At 40.5% G+C, this 17,831-nt stretch overlaps 1 protein-coding gene and 2 pseudogenes across 2 annotated transcripts in view; 2 read left to right on the plus strand and 1 right to left on the minus strand.

Moving 5' to 3' along the window:
- Window positions 1-7,833, plus strand: part of LOC131830049 (zinc finger protein 25-like) — a 48,955-nt pseudogene extending 41,122 nt beyond the window's left edge.
- Window positions 1-17,831, plus strand: part of ZNF248 (zinc finger protein 248) — a 104,963-nt gene that overhangs the window by 40,602 nt on the left and 46,530 nt on the right. The gene's annotated exons all lie outside the window — the stretch shown is intronic.
- The window catches only part of LOC131830072 (zinc finger protein 33B-like), a 32,218-nt pseudogene that overhangs the window by 532 nt on the left and 13,855 nt on the right, over window positions 1-17,831 (minus strand).

Consider the following 17,831-nt stretch of genomic DNA (forward strand, 5'->3'; position numbering starts at 1 on the left):
AAACTCCAGGTACCATTTTACTGTGTAAGACAGTCAGCTTTCTAGAAGATGAAGGACGATCTATGAAACCAATTAAGATTTCTACCTAGATGGGAGGGATTTTTGCAACTTTCAAACCTTATGCAAAAGGATTCTGCTATGAAAAAAAGGCTTAAAAACACATATTATCTTTCATAATATGAACGAAGAAGTGTCCCAAATCTTCTTAAACAGAAAATTCAATTCGATTTTAGCTCGTATCTAGAACTTCGCAGATGTCTGCACAGAGTCCCCGCTGCAATCCTTCCTTCCCCTTACCACTACCACCACCACCACCACCCCGCCCCCCGCCGCCTGTGTAACCATGGCAATACCTGGAGCACGTTTGCTCAAGATTTCTGTGTTCTGGTTCCAGGTGGAAGAAAGCATGGGGTGTTGTAATGTGCTGTTGTAAACGACAAATCGTGGACTAGATCATGTTATGGGACGAATTAACGTGCAGCATATTGCAACACTCGGAGTGTTATCCACGGAAAATGGAGCGGAGAACTGGATTATCCCAGAGCAGAATTTGAGGAGAAGCGGCCTGAGGTTTAATGCTGCTGATGTTAGTGAGCGCAGAAGGGGGTGGGGAGTTTTTTGTTCAGTAGAGGTGAGTGTGTAAGAAGGGAAATTTGTAGGAAAGATTGAGCTAGGGAGGGTGCCTGTTGTAGCTTCTCAACCCTAAGAGGCTTTTTTAACTTGCAGAGGTATTTGTAGACCTCACGTCCTAGCATACATGTTGTATGCATGTTGTAGTTCCAGAAGTCTGATCAGTTTTACACAAAACTGTGTGTGCTTGTTTAATTTGTGCGCTTGTTTATTTGTTTGCCCATTCATTTTGTTTGCATTGTCTTCTCTGTTGAAAAAGGCACTAGGTGATGATTGGCCTCTGTGGAGATTACTCCTCTTCCCTCTATAATAGCATAGTAGAGTGGCTGAAAGCAGAGACCATGGAGCCAGACTGCCTGGGTTTAGGCCTCAGTATTCTTGTCTGTAAAATGGGGATAAAAATAATTTCTACCTTATAAAGTTGTTACAAAAGAGTACATGAATTAGTGATTTTAAAGTCCTTAAAACAGTACCTAAAACAAAATATCCTGGGGCTTTCTGAGTGGCTCAGTCAGTTAAGTATCCAACTTTTAATCTCAGCGCAGGTCTTGATCTCAGGGTCATGAAATCAAGCCCTGTCATCACTGAGCATGGAGGCTGCTTAAGATTCTCCCTTTCTGGGGGTGCCTGGGTGGCTCAGTGCATTGAGCCTCTGTCTTCAGCTCGGGTCATGATCTCAGAGTCCTGGGATTGAGCCCCACATTGGTCTTTCTGCTCAGCGGGGGACCCGCTTCCCTCTCTCTCTCCCTGCCTCTCTGCCTGCTTGTGACCTGTTTCCCTGTCAGGTAAATAAATAAAATCTTAAAACAAAAAAAAATATTCTCCCTCTCCCTCTGCCCTTCCCACCTCTCCCCCACCACCGTTCACTTGTGCTCTATCTCTTAAAAAAAATTTGTCTTAAGTAAAATTATTGCCTGTTATTAAGGAGATAATAATATAAAGGATTGCTCAGTATACGCTTATCTCTGTTAACATTGCTACTCAGAACTAGATGAACATCTGCCAAGCCTAAGTGGGACCTTCAATTGTTCTGCTAAAGCTGCATTTCCTCATTCTTCAGAATCCCTTAAATTTCAAGTAATCTGTATTACACACTTTCCCATTAATAGGTTACCATGTGAATAAGTCGAATGCAGTCTTCAAGCTGAAACAAGGAAAAGAAACTGTGGATATTGGAAGTGGAATTTCCATACCGGAATTACCCGGGTGAGTGAGGACCTGTGGTGCCTGTTGCTAATGAGGTGGTTGGTGCCTTTTGCATTATGAAATATTTTTAGGCATCTTTTAAAATGCCCTATAGTGGGGTGCCTGGGTGGCGGTTAAAGCCTCTGCCTTCAGCTCATGTCATGATCCCAGGGTCCTGGAATCGAGCCCTGCATGGGGCTCTCTGCTCAGAGGTGAGCCTGCTTCCTCCTCTCTCCCAAGGATTCTTGGATCTGCATATGCAAGTACCATAAATCACACCTCCAGTTTTCGTTTTTTCCACATAAATTCCTCCTTTGCCACACTTTTAAAAATAGACTTCTCTTTCCTATATATGAAATCGAATTGCTGCCCAACCCCATCTTAGATTTTTATCTTTCTTCTAGAATTCCCAGTTACTGGAATTCTAGAACACTGTGATCTCAAATCTGATGATAAATTTTCTCCAAATGTCCTTCCCTCCCTTTGCTAACAATGAGATGCCTCAGTTATTTTCAACACCGGTTTTATTAACTTCCTTTTTTCTCTTTAAACTCTGAAATATCAAATTATAAACCTTTATGCCTTTCCTCAACTACATTATTTCAGAGCTGATGCCTCCTTTTACATGTGGTTTGTCTTTCACACAAAGTATTAATTATTATCCCTTCTAAAATCTACCACACCTTACTCAGGAGTATTGTAACACGAAGATTTAAAAAGCTAAAAACAAGCCAAAAGACTACTAAGATGATCTCACTCTGCTTCTGTAAATGCTTTTTTTATACTCCTGACTTGTGTACTTAGCTGTTGCCAGGACCAGGAACAATGTCTGGTTTCTAGTAGTTGTTCACTAGGTATCTGTTGAGAGACTGAATGTGAATTTTAGTAAGAGGCAGGCACTGTCTTCTCTGTGCCCTTCACAGTAACTCCTGCAAGGGTTCCCCCTTTCCTAAGACCAGAGACACACAGGATCTTGGTTCCTGAGTGTCCCAGTTAGCCTTGTCCAGGTTCTCATCAAGCAGCATCTTCTGTCTTCCCCACAAATGCTACGAAATTCCAGTCCCAAGCCTCTGCTCATAATCTTTCGGTTTCTGTCAAGCATTTAAAGATGAATAAATATGAAGGTCAGTAAGGGTTCCAGAATGATGTTGAGTAATTCTTTAGAGATCATGTAGTAAATTGAAACAGAGAGGTGGAAACTAAACTATGAAAACAGGAGACCAAGCCTGAGAGCGAGAGCTCTAAGTGTGAAACTGTTCCTCCACACAAGGGGAAACCGGTGTGCCCAGAAAATCCCGTTGGCGTTGGCATCCGGATTGTTGTGTGCGGGTACAGACGGAAGCAAGCAGAAGTTTACAGTCTGCTAAAATAACAAAGCAAATTAATTTTGAGCAACAAAGACCTGTTAGCTTTCCATCCAGTTTCATCTTTCCCCTGATATTCCAGTAGACATAGCTGTCTACAAATTTTTCTTTTCATCCGACTTCCTCTTTCTTGTCTGTCATGGGCTTACAGCATTCTGAGTCCCAAAGTCGTCTTCAGCAGCACTCTAAAGATCCTTTCTTCTCTGCTCCCTATTCTCCCCAACCCCTTAACTTTTTCCTCCCAAGTTTTTAGAGTCATATTTTTTGTAAAGTGCTAGAAGTACTTAGGTTTATAACTACGTTTCTTCCTGGGTCTGGTACCATAGTTTTTAATGTTTATGTGTTTTTTCTAAACCAGTGGGTTAGAAGAAATTTGCATTTGAGTTAGTTTATTTGGGGAGATTGGCCTGAAGTCTAAGAATTAACGCTACAACCATACTAATAACATTGAGATTTATATAGTACTAAATTTTGGATTTCCTTATAGAAGATCTCTGGAAAATTCATGACAGAGGAGCAAAATGCCAGGAAATCCGAGCTGAAAATTCAAGGCAAGTCCAAGATTTTGATTTTAAGATTAGAAGCCTTGGAATAAGAACGCGAGTACTGGAAGTGGGACCACACTAGTTCACACTAAATGTGAGAAAACTAACACTGGAGTGCATTCCGAAGCATATAGCCCAAATGGGAAAGTTCTCTTCCATAATGGAGATCTTATGTAGGACCAAGATATTCCAGCTTTGAAGTTGCCTTTTAATTCTTCTGAGGTACACAGTAAGGGAGGCATTGTAGATAGGTCTCAGGCATTTGAGAGACTCTGTGCATACAATGCAAGGGAAGGTTCCTTCTACCAAATGGTAAACCACACTGGGTGTCAGAGAACATTCATAGTGGAGCAACTGTGAATCTACTCTATAGATTCTGTATCTATAGACATAAAAGTCTCTAGAAATTGGTTCTCAGCAAGTGTGCCTTAGACATTACTGAATTTGGAAATTTCTCCCCAGGAATAGAGAACTCACAAAACACCAGCAAACTCAAGCCAGAGAGAAAATCCATAAATGCAACGAATGTGGAAAGTCCTTCTGCCAGAAGTCTATCCTCGTAATACATCAGCATATTCATTCAAAGGACAAAAGGACAAACCAGGGAATGCGGGGAATCTGGCTCTAGAAATGGAGACCCCACAGTACAACAGAAAACTCCAGAGAGGAAACCTATGAATGTAAAGAGTGTAAAAAAACTTTCTATCACCTGTCATCTCTTAGTAGACATTTGAGGACTCATGCAGGGGAGAAACCCTACGAATGTAATCAGTGTGAGAAATCCTTCTGCCAGAAGCCACACCTTGTAGAACATCAGAAAACACACACAGGAGAGAAACCCTTGGAGTAATGAATGTGGGAAGTTCTTCTATGTTAAGGCATACCTGATGGTACATCAGAAAACACACACAGGGGAGAAACCGTATGAAGGTAAGGAATGTAGGAAATCCTTTTCCCAGAAATCACACCTCACAGTACATCAGAGAACACATACGGGGGAGAAACCTTACAAATGTAAGGAATGTGGGAAATTCTTTTCTAGAAATTCACACCTCAAAACTCATCAGAGAACTCACACAGGAGAGAAACCCTATGGATGTAAGGAATGTGGGAAATGCTTCTACCAGAAGTCAGCCCTCTCAGTACATCAGTGAACTCACACAGGGGAGAAACCCTTTGAATGTAATAAATGTGGAAAAACCTGTTACTATAAATCAGACCTCACGAAACATCAGAGAAAACACACAGGGGAGAAGCCCTATGAATGTCATGAATGTGGTAAATCTTTCTCCGTGAATTCAGTCCTCAGATTACATCAAAGGATGCACACAGGAGAGAAACCCTATGAATGTAAGGAATGTGGGAAATCCTTCTCTCAGAAGTCACATTTTATCATACATGAGAGAAAACACACAGGGGAGAAACCCTATGAGTGTCAGGAGTGTAGGAAAACTTTTATTCAGAAATCGAAACTTACCACACATCAGAAGACACACACAGAAGGAAACAGCTGAAAAATACTATGTATTGGGAACTTCTTTTGGAATTCATCCTTTAGAATAATTGGATAATTCACACAAGACAAAAAACTTAGGAATATCATCTATCTCAGAAAATTTTGGTCACAGTCTGCCTTGACAGAAAACAAAAGACACAGAAATTCTTTAAATCTATAAGGGAGAGATTTTGACAACATGTCAGACTTAACTAAGTACCAGACAACTGACAAATTATAAAATCTGAGGGAGACCATTCGTTCAGAAGTCCTAGTAGATTGCACAACACAGAAATCACATGAGAGAAATCCTATAAAAACAAATGAGTATCAGGAAGTTTTCTGACAAGGCAGCCATCGGTAGATGCCAAAGCTCACCTGAGACGCTCCTATCAGTCCCCTTCCTGAGCATTCCAAAATCGCTGATGCCAGGTGCACTTGGAGCACTCAGAGGTGTAACTTCATAGACCGCCTGTATCGAGAAATGCTGCTTCCGTGAACTGCAGATCCACGATGCCAGGCTAGAACCTTTGCAAGCATTCCAGATATGTGCAAGTTTCTTGACAAAAATTCAAGGAGAATCTGTACTGAGTGGGGTTAACAGATACGCCAGAAGTCATGTTGCAGCAATTAGATTCTGAGGGGTTTTCTTTGCTTTTTGAGTTTTCTTTGTTGTTGTTTTTTTTTTAAGAAACCTACCAATGTCCAGACATTTTAAGCTTTTTTTTTTTTTAAAGATTTTATTTATTTAACAGACAGAGATCACAAGTAGGCGGAGAGGCAGACAGAGAGGAGGAAGCAGGTTGCCCACTGAGCAGAGAGCCCCATGTATGGCTCGATCCCAGGACCCTGGGACCATGACCTGAACTGAAGGCAGAGGCTTTAACCCACTGAGCCACCCAGGCGTCCCCATTTTAAGCTTTTTAAAAAGGACAAACACATTGAAAAAACCAGGTGACATCCTTGCACACATGTGAAGAATCCTTTAGTATGTAGAACTAATGTGAGTCAGCGCACTGCAAGACAGGCTGTGGATGTTTATGTGCACGTGGATCCATCCGTATTTGTACATAAGGAAATATGTAGCTTTGGTTCAGTAGTTTTCACGAATGTGAACATACTTCACATTATGTCCGGGCAGTGACTCCTGCTGTTGCTCTAATGTGTATTTTAAGTGTAATGTTCTTTTAAAATTGTAACGTTTCTTTTTCTCCTTTTTTTGTATTTTTTAATGAATATAGACGTTACTGAACCAATTGTTAAGAAAGGTCAGTGAATTTTACATTAGGGGCACATTTATTCATAAGAAAAGACAAATTATTTTTAAAAACAGCTAAAAACAATGCTATGTAAAGTAGTAGTATCTATCTTACTGTTGATATTTTAGCGGGGTGCAGAGCTATCTGCATTAGAATTTTGTATGTTTTAAGAATGTTCTTCACTGCCTTTTTCTTCAGAGTAGAAGCAACATTGTAGTGGTTAAGAGTGGGAACTCCAAACTCTTTTGGCCACAGCTCAAATTCCAGCATGGGGCATGCCACTTAACCTCTCTGTGCCTGTTTCCTTTTCTATAAAAGAGAAGTGATAATGATGGGATTGCTTTGAGGTATAAATGAGTTAATATTTTTAGAGCACTTAGAATAGTGTCTGAGACACAAGAAAAGCACATGTTAGATATTATTATCATTATAATTTGTATATCTTCAATAATGCTGGAGAAAAAAAAAGTTTGCTACCAGCATTCACCACTTACTTTATTGCTGTAGTGCCTTGGTTTGGCTTGGTTGTGCCTTTTCCCACAAGTGACTCAGATATTCAGATGGGACCCAAAGCCTGTTTCTGTAGCCTACAAGCCAAGAGTGATTTTGCATTTCTAAGTGGGTGGAAGCAAATAAAGAATATTTTGTGACATGTGAAATTATATTCAAATTTCAGTGTCCATAAATAAAGTTTTAGAACACTATTAGAACACTAATAAATATCATTTGTCTCTCTTTTTTTTTAAAGATTGTATTTATTTATTTGACCGAGAGAGATCACAAGTAGGCACAGAGGCAGGCAGAGAGAGAGAGAGGCAGGCAGAGAGAGAGAAAGGGGAGGAAGCATGCTCCCTGCTGAGCAGAGAGCCTGATGCAGGACTCGATCCCAGGACCCTGAGATCACGACCGGAGCCGAAAGCAGTGACTTAACCCACTGAGCCACCCAGGTGCCCCCTCATTTGTCTCTTTTGCCTGAGGCTGCCTTCAACACTACAAGAGAAGTGTTGAGTAGTTCTGACAGAGACCATATGGCTCACAGAGCCTACCCAGCTACTGTCTGGCACTTTACAAAATTAAGTTTTTCTATTACTTAGAGCTGAAAACACCACAATCAATGTATATGATGTACTTTTCTGTATGTTATGTTTCAGAAATGATGCAGACAGCAATTTGTGGCTGGGTGGTTTTGTGCAGTGTATTTATTTTGTATGTTGTATTTATATTTTAAACGCCTAAGCATTTGAATTTTTTCAAATAAGTGTGTTTTATTTGTTGAACTCTTATAAAATTGAAACATTTTCTGATGGAATGTAGCAGTACATGTATAAAATAAACATTGTCTAAATTAAATCAAATTGTTAATTGGTCCGTACTTAAAAAACACTCCCTTATTTTCTTCCAAGTCAACGGCCAGTGTTCCCTATATCATTTTATAATTTTCTCACTATCCCATGAGCATCTTGGTCATACTTAACTAGCATAATCTAGTAACAAAAACCTTATAGTACCCAACTCCACCAGCTCCATTACTGGTAACATACATTACGAGTATTACTAGAGTACTAGCAGAATTATTTTATTGCCTAAACTTCCTGATTGCTAAATGCCACTCCGATCTGAATCCTGCCACTTTTCTGCCCTTTCCAAATGAGGACTTTCTTGAAGCTCAACTTATAAACATGGCTTGATTTGTCTGCTGTTGACCACTAATGAACACCTGCTTGTGATACTCAGTAATTGCTTTGTCGTCTATGTAACTTCTGAATACTCAAAGAGAGTAGAGTAAATACTGTTACCAATACTCTACCCAATACTGACATGAGCATGCCATCTTGCTTATAGCTATGCCTTTGGAGAAGTTCTTTATTTCAACCTGATGTGAGAGCAAATATGTTTCCTAATTTCCCCTGGCTTTTCAATCAAAAATGAAGAAGTATTGCTTTTTGCCCTGAAACAAATAATACATTATATGTTAATTAAAAAATCACTGCTTTTTGAGGAAAATCTAATAACTCTGTCAAACCTGTCATTAAGAATAAAGTCTTTATTGACCTGTACCCCTGGGGCAAATAATACATTATGTTAATAAAAATAATTAAAAAAAATAAAATCTGTACTAATGAAAAGACTTTAAAGATACTCTGATGAGAATAAAATATTCCTGGCCTTCAAAATCTAGAAGGGTAGAGAGAGACTGCCTGCCTCTTGGCCACAGTTTTAATCCATGAATTAGTAAACACAAGAGTCAATGGATCAGGGACAATGGATCACCAGATCAACTGATGGGTTTTTCATCAGCACACGTGCTTACGAGGGCCAGCCAGCCCAAAAGCTCCACAATTCTGAAGGGCAATCGGCAGTAGCATTCACTATGACTATGTTCTGTACAGTCAGAAAGTCAGCTACATCCTCACTTCAGTGACCAAACTTTTACAACTGAAAGCCAGCCAGTCAGTCCTTCAACATTCCTTTTTTTGAAAGCCCACCAATCCCTGAATCCATCTCCCAAGTCTTCTATCACTTCTTACATTCCTGTGCTGATTTAGAAGTATAGCCCATCTTCGGTTAGTATGGTGGTCAAAGAAAGACAATATCAGACAATATCAATTCCTTCTCTTATTCCATTCTAAAAAGCTATATTGCTTTCTTTCTTTCTTTCTTTCTTTTTTTCCTCATCCCCTTCTATCTTCGCTGGCCTCGTGACTTGCTTTGACTCAGTAGCATATGGCAGAAGTCCCAGACCTTTAGGAAGTATGGCAGTTTCCACTTTCCTTCTCGAAGCTAATCATCATGCAGAAAGTTAAACTAATCTGAAATTACAAAGCTGGGAGGAAACTCAAGCCATGAGGAGAAAGCCCCATTTAATTCCAGACACGTGAGCAAAGTTTCCTTAGATCTTCTGGCCTAACCCATCACTGGCTGAATTTAGCTGGCCAAACAAGACTTTTTAGCTAATGCCAAAGGGAAGCAGAGAATCCACTCACTCTGCCTACAAGAAACAATCATTTTAAGCCAGGAAGTTTTGGGTGTTTTTGTTACGCAGTAATAGATAGCTGAAACAGAAAGAGAGCCATAAATCGAGCTTGTTGTAGATACTGGCTAATCTCTTCTATCTCAAAAAGCTATGCAGCATGTGAAGCCCTGAGAAGTTTTGCCACATTAATAACACTACAATGACCACTGTTTAATCTGATGTCTAAAAAGGATTTACCCACATACAACAATCTACCCCCATGACAGAGAAGTAATCCCAGCTCAACTACAACTGTATGCTGGAAATTAAAAAGACTAAACTCCAATGACAGGGAAATTGTTCAGATAGTTTTTTACCGTAAGGGTTTTATTTAAGAAATTCAACAGGTGACCAGATCTTGCTTTATCTCTGAAGTTCAGACATGGCTTGGGACCCTCCCTCATGGCGCATTATAGCTCTGGGCCAAAGGGGTATTTTGGGTTGTCTGGTTGATACAGGTCAGAGCCAAGTACTGGGCTGCCCTGAGAGAGTTAAGAGGAGGAGGTTGGGGCTGGGACTAGTTGGTTTGCATTTGAAAGATGTACCCCAGGACCAGCCCTGGGCCATCTCTAAGAGAGGCAGACTGTCCCTGGCCAGCAAGCTTTTTAAAGTTGCCCAACATAAAATACAGAAAAATCATGACAATACATGATATTTTCAGGTAAGAGACTATTCCTCATGATAATGATAATGTGATCTATACTTCTAAAATCCTTATAAACTCTCATGAAATTGTTACTAAATGACCTGAGGAACAACTTGAATTTTCCCCTCATAAACTGGGATTATCAAATATCTAATGTCATGTAAAATGTATGCCTGAAAGGTAAGAACTGCATTTCCAAAAGTGAAATCACCAGAAATACGTCTACATGTTCTCTAACGAGTTTATGTTAAAAAAGGTACCAATCAATGTCAGTCTTAAAATCATATTGAAAATGATCATCTCCTGTATTTATACACTTAATAATAAATGCTACAAGAATAAAACCACCGATACAAATTACCAAAATATTTGATCTATTTATTTCTACCTTTGGAACAAATGGACAAAACAGCTTACGTTGTAAAGGCCCCGCAGGCTAATACATCCATTCATTGGAGTAATACCTAGAAATAACACTTACGTTGACCACTGCACAGAAAGAATCTTTATCCATGTCTGATCCCCAGATGCTTAACTGTTGCCACGCCACCAGTATGGTCAGCCAACAATAAATGGTGATTCTGCACTGAAGAGACTAAAGGCTTCAATGGTCAAAAACATTTTGACCAAATGAGGGAAACTGAGAAATTCTAATGAGGAAAATAATACAGATCTAACTAATGTGGAGAAGCTAAGAGAAGAACACTGACATTATAAGAGACAGCCTCTGAGTAATACTTAACCGTTTAACTCTCAATTTTTTTCAGAGAATCCATAAAAATTAATATATTCTTGGATGTCGTGGGTAGGCTACTTAAAGGGAGACTTCCAAGACTGGCTTCTGTTAGCTGCCAAAATACTAAGTTTACCTACAAAAACAGAATAGTTAAGATTCACTGTTCTCATTGTAGCCATGATTTCCCATTTATCCTCATAAATGAATCCTGCATTTTAGCATTGCTCTATTGTATGAGTAAATTTGTGTAAAGGATATCTCTTAATTAGCGTTTTGATGGAATATGGACTCCCTAATTACAGATAACCGTTCAGAGGCTCCAACAGCATGAGCAACATCTCACACTATCTCATCTCATCATTCCCTTGGCTTGAAATTGTCTTTCCCCTCAAACTCTTGTCATACCCTGGGGGGAGTCCTTGCAAGACTGTGACCATCCCATCTCACATGTCTGTGACAAGACTGGCCTCAACTTTCCCCATGGTGCCTGCCAATCCATTTCATCCCAGAATCCCCCTTAAGGGAGCTTTAATATTGACCAAATCTTCCCCTGAAGAGACTGAGAGCAGAGGTGGTGGGTGATTCCAGTATCTCAGACCATCCCCCTACCTCTTCTTACGGCAAAATGTTCATACCATAAAACTAAAGAACTGCCATTTCTGGAAACCTCCAGGACATGTGCCCTCAATGTCACGAGTCCAATTCCCAGAGAAGTACTAGGGCCAGGAGAGGTGCAAGGTTTTGTGCTACAGATAACCTTTTCAAGGTACTGGAAGCCTGGTCATTTTAAAAATAAAATACTTTATAAAACAGAAAAGAATGGAGAATAATAAAAGAATAATACCTACCCCCCTGTTAATAAATAAAAGGTTACAAAGTATCTCTAAGAAACTTACTCTCAGTAAGTAAGTAAGAAAACTTACTCTAAATAAGTTTCTCTAAGTAAGTTTTTTCTTTCTTTCTTTCTTTCTTTCTTTTAAACTTCAGTTCTCTTTAAGCAATGCAGTATTCTCCAGGAGCAATAAGAACTCAAATGTGGTCATACCTTCAACAATGCTTAAACACTTATTATGTACCAGGCACTATTCTTGGCATGGGGTTTATAGCAGTGAACAAAGAAAACTCCATGTGTTCACCGAGGTTTACTTCTAGCTGGGGAAGGCAGGGTAGGTAGTAAGATACTTGTTATGAAAACCTAAGAAAGAAAGCTGGAGAACTGATGGGGGTGTGGGTTGTCAAGGAAGTCCTCAAAGGACATTACACATGAGAAAACACTGAGGATATAATCAGATGAGCCATGTCACTATATACAGTAAAAGCATTTAAGGCAGAAAGACAAAAAATATTTGTAGTATATACAAATACAATTGAAGTATATCCTAAACAAATCGCTGAAAAGATACCCTCACTATTTATAATGCACTATTTTATTTCTATTTTAGCTTGCATATGAACCTATGAACACATCCACTGAAAGAACAGCCTACTAACAGATGTCATCCTACAATTTTAAAACCAAAGCTCCAGGAGTTAACAAAGAGGAATGGGATTGCAGGATCACAGGGCTGGTCCTCTGAAAAGTGACCATGCTAACTCTGTAGGGCCCAGAGGCCACTAAAGTGGGAGGGAGCATACCAGTTAGGGGAGCACAGGTACAACAAATGAGCTTAGCAGCGACTGTCCTCTGTAGGCCAAGGCTAATGGTAGGAGACACTGCTATGATCTGCTCGCAGGCCAAAGATGACGGAATTCTGACACCACAGATGGCGAGTAGCAACACTGACCATCAAAAGTAGAGCAAGTAGGGGGCCCCACCCCAAGAACACATCTAATACTAATTCATTCCCAAGGACCCCAACTCCTACCACCAACCTACTGGGAGGCTGGGTTTCAACAAATGAATTCTGGCGGGATACATTCAGTCCACAACAACTGGAAACGAAAAATGACCTCATCTGGATTTATAATGCACATGTAACAACTATAATGAAAGGAACATGCCAGGCAGGAGGGAAATGGACTTTTATGGCTACAAGGTTTTTGACATTTTATGTGAAATGGTACCTGGTTACCTCCAACTAGAAGGTGAAAAGTTGAAGATGTATACTGAAGTAGTTGCCCTAGCAGCGGCTACACATATAAGGCAAAGAGATATTGCTAAAATGCCAACAGATCAATTAAAGTGGGATTCAAAAAATATTCAAATTCAACAGAAAAAGGGCAAGAGATCAGTCAACAGAAAAAGAGGGATCAAACATAAATAATGGAAGTACAGAACTAAATCCATCAACCACTACATTAAATATGAAGGAAGGAAACGAGGAGAGGGATGGGAGTTTTCGAGAAGGCCAAGTATGGTCTTGAAAGGCTCTGGCCTCCTTGCAGGCATCTGCACGGTCTCCAGCAAGTGGCAGGGTACGCTCTCCATTAAACAGAAACCGCTGCTTCTGGCAGCCTGGAGAGTTAAACAGAACCTCTGGGCTCAAGAGTCTTGGGTAAACAGCTGCAAATTTCCCCATTCGAGATCCCAATTTTCCACTCGTTCTTTAGGAGATGCCTGAATTTCACACAAGAAGTCTGTAATGCCTGCCCCGCTGCAGTCTCCTGCTATCCTGAAGTTAAACCTTGGGCAGGGCTTAACAGGACACAAACTCACTTCTCAGGACAGAAGAGTCTTCTGAATGCTTTTATGGAGGTCTACTATCCTTGACTGTGTGCCCGGAGTTGACAGCTAACTTGAAGTATCTTCGAGGCTTCTACGGCAGAAAGTCAGGAACTCCGCCACTCATAAACCTGTCATTGCCCAATCCTGTTCCACGTGCCACCACAACTACACAGGACAAATGTACCCGTCCTCACCCTCCTCCGTGCAGGACGACGAGGGCTAGCCTCAGACTATCAGCGAGGTGCCCTTCAGCAAAATGTGACTACTAAGCGATGGAGCTTTAAATTCCAAGTCAAGTTCTCATTGAAGGGACCACTGCGGGCACCACTAGAACTACACTGGGTTTGCACCAAAGCAGAGACAGAATTAGGCGCAGATAGTTTATTTTGGAGGTCACCTCGGGAAACGGAGAGGGGAGGGACAGAGTTGAACAGTTAAGGAGGGACAGTAATAAAGTGCTACTGGAGAGGACAATGGCTGATGCGACTGTGGAATGTGAATGAAACTAAAGGACACACCTCAGTACAGATTCTGTTCAGGGATGACCGGGGCAAAGTTAACATTCAGTGTATTTTTTGGGGGGGAGGAACCATTTTCTTACTGTTTGCTCACAGTCCACTAGTACTGATGCTTTATCACTCCATGAAATATGGAAAATTACTACCCATGTTCTTTACAGGTCCTACTTCAAAATATAATTTTCCTTAGTATTTTCTCTCTATATATACTGAGTACCATGTCAGGTGGTATTATAGTTTTGCTTCCAGTATGAAATAATTTAAGAAACCTATGAAAATAGTTTTATACTTACCAATATTTTTACCCATTCCCTTCTTTTTCTTCTGAATTTCCAGACTCCTTTTGTTATCATTTTCTTGAGAAAAAAAAAAAAAAAAAAAAAAAAAAACCTCCTTTAGCCACTGTTTGAAGATAGGTCACCAAGCAACAAACTGTATTCCTTTATCTGAGAAAATATTTTACTTTTATTTCCAAAAGCTATTTTTAATACAGATACACAGTAGACAATTATTTAATGGTTTAGACAATTTTATGCCATATACTTCTGGCCTCCAAGGTTTCAGATGAGAAATCTCTTGCCATTTGTTTCGGTGCTCCCTAAAAGTTAATAATTTTTCTTGCACTTCTTTCAAGGTTTTTTTCTGTTATTAGTTTTTAGGCTGATTATAATGTGTCTCTGCATGGACTTGTTTTAATTTATCCTCTGGTGGTTTACCTTTCTTCTTCAATCTGTGTATTTATGTTTTCTGCCAAATTTGAAAGATTTTCAAATACATGCATATTTTTATTGTGCTTTGTTTTACTGCACTTCACAGATAATGCATTCGTTACAGATTAAAATTTTGTGGTGATGCTGGGTTCCAGCCAATCTGTTGGCACCATTTTTCCCAAAGCATCTGTTCACTTCGTGTCTCTTTGTCACCCTTTGGTAAGTCTCACAACATTTCAAGCTTTTTCACTGTTATTATTTTTGTTATGGCAATGTAATCAGTCATCCTGATGTTAGCATTTTAATTATTTGGGGGCACCATAACTGTGCCCAGCCAAGACGATCACCTTAATCATAAATGTGTGCAATGACTGTTCTACCAAACAGCCATTCCCCCATCTCTCTCTCTCCAAGAGCCTCTCTATTCCTTGAGACACAACAATGCTGGAATTAGGCCAGTTTGTACCCTACAATGTACTCTAGGTATTAAACAAAAAGTCAACATGTCTCTTAAATTAAATCGAAAGCTAGAAATGATTCATTGAGTGAAAAGGGCACATCAGAGGCCAAAACAGGCCAAAAGTTAGGCCTCCTCTGACACTCAGCCAAGTCATGAATGTAAAAGAAAAGTTCTGGAATGAAATTAGAAGTACTACCTCAGTGGACACACAGATGTTAAGCAAGCAAAACAGCCCTATTGCTGATACAGAGAAAGTCTGTGTGATCTGGATAGAAGGTCAAACCAGCCACATTCCCTTAAGCCAAAGACTACTCCAGAGCAAGGTCCTACCTCTCTTCAATTTTGTGTAGGTTGAGAAAGGTCAGTGAGCTGCAAAAAAAAAAGTTAGAAGCTTAGAGAGGTTGGTTCATGACACTTAAGAAAAGGAGCCATCTCCGAAGTATCAAAGTGCCAGGTGAGGCGGCAGGTGCTGATGGAGAAGCAGCAGCAAGCTCTCCAGGAGATGGAGCCGAGATCATTCAAGAAGGCGGTACACTGACCAACAGATTTTCAAGTAGACAAAGCAGCCTTCTACAAGAAGGTGATGCCATCTAGGACTTTCATAGCTGGAGAGAAGTCAATGCCTGGCTTCAAAGCTTTTAAAGACGGGCTGACTCTCAGCAGGGGCTAATGCAGCTGATGACTTTAAATTGAAACCAATATTCTTCTATGATTCCAAAAATTTTGGGGTCCTTAATAAATCTGCTCAATCTACTCTGCCTGTATCCTATCAATGGGACAATGAAGTCTGCATAACAGCACATCTGTTGACATCACAGTATACGGAATATTTTAAGTCCATTAATTATTGACATGTATCACCCAGATAAAAAGATTCCTGCTCATTCGTCCAGTCACCCAAGAGCTCTGATGAAGACGGACAATGAGACTAATCTTGTTTTAATGTCCGCTAACACAACATCCATTCTGCAGCCCAAGGATCAAGGAATAATGTTGATTTTCAAGTCTAACTCTTTAAGAAATACATTTTGGGGGTGTCTGGGTGGCTCAGTCGGTTAAGCACCCAACTCTTGATTCTGACTCAGATCGTGATCTCATGGGTCATGAGATCAAGCTCCCCATCAGCTCTCAGCTGGGAATGAGCTTGCTGAAGATTCTCTTTCTCCCCCTCCCGCTGTGCCTTCCCCTGCTTGCGCTCCCTCTCTGTCTCTCAAAAAAGAAAAAAAAAAAAAGAAATACATTTTAAAAGGCTATAACTGGGCACCTGGGTGGCTCAGTGGGTTAAAGCCTCTGCCTTCAGCTCGGGTCATGATCCCAGGGTCCTGGGATCAAGCCCCACATCGGGCTCTCTGCTCATCAGGGAACCTGCTTCCTCCTCGTCTCTCTGCCTGCCTCTCTACCTACTTGTGATCTCTATCTGTCAAATAAATGAATAAAATCTTCAAAATAAATAAATAAATAAATAAATGGCTATAACTGCCCTAAGTGATTTCCCTGACAGACCTGGGAAAAATAATTGAAAGCCTTCTGAAAAGGATTCCCTATTCCAGATTCCCATGTGGTTCACGCGAAGAGGTCAATGTATCCACAGTAACAGGGGTTTGGAAGAAACGGATTCCAAGCCTCAGGGAGGACTCTGAGGGGTTCAAGACCGCAGGGAAGGAAGTAAATGCAGCTGTGGTGGGAACAGCACAAAAACCAGAATTCGAAGTAGAGCCTGAGGATGTGACTGAACTGCTATAATCTCATGATAAAACCTGAACAGACAAGAAGTTGCTTCTTATGGATGAAAGGGAATCTACTTCTGAAGATGCTGTGGAGATGGCTGAAATGTCAAGAACAGACCTAGACTATCACAGAATGTGGCTGATTAAGCAGCAGTGAGTTTGAAAGGACAGACTCCAGTTTTTAAAGAAGTTCTGTGGGTAAAATGCTATCAAGCAGCACCACATGCTACTATTTGTGAAAGGAAGCATCAGCTGATACAGCAAAGTGTGCCTTGTTGCCGTTAGAGTCAGCCACAGCCACCCAGCCTTCGGCAACCACCACCCCGACCAGTCCGCAGCCAACAACACTGAGGACCCACAACCAGCAAAAAGAGTATGAGTCCCTGAGAACTGAAGGACAGTGGGTAGCATATTTTGGGAATGAAATATTTTAAAATCAAGGTGTGTACTATTTTTTTTAGATATAATTCTACTGAGCACTTTAGTAGACTATGGTATGATATAAACGTAACTTTGATGAATACTGGGAAACAAAAAATGCATTTGACTTGCTTAACGGTGACATTCACTTTATTGTCATGATCTGGAACTGAACCTGCCATATCTCTGAGGTATGCGTGTGTCCGACAAAGAACTATAATCCACAATGTACAAAGGACCTCAAAACTCATCAGCAAAACCACAACCCAGTTAGAAAATGGGCAAAAGTCAAGAAGAAGTATTTCAACAAAGAACAACACAAGACAGCAAATAAACAAATGAAAACATCTGAAACACCATTAGGGAATGCAAGCAGGACACCTGGGCGGCTCAGTGGGTTAAGCCATCTGCCTTCGGCTCAGGTCATGATCCCAGGTTTCTGGGATGGAGTCCTGCCT

This window comes from Mustela lutreola, chromosome 4 (genome assembly GCF_030435805.1).
Source record: "Mustela lutreola isolate mMusLut2 chromosome 4, mMusLut2.pri, whole genome shotgun sequence".
Taxonomy (NCBI): domain Eukaryota; kingdom Metazoa; phylum Chordata; class Mammalia; order Carnivora; family Mustelidae; genus Mustela; species Mustela lutreola.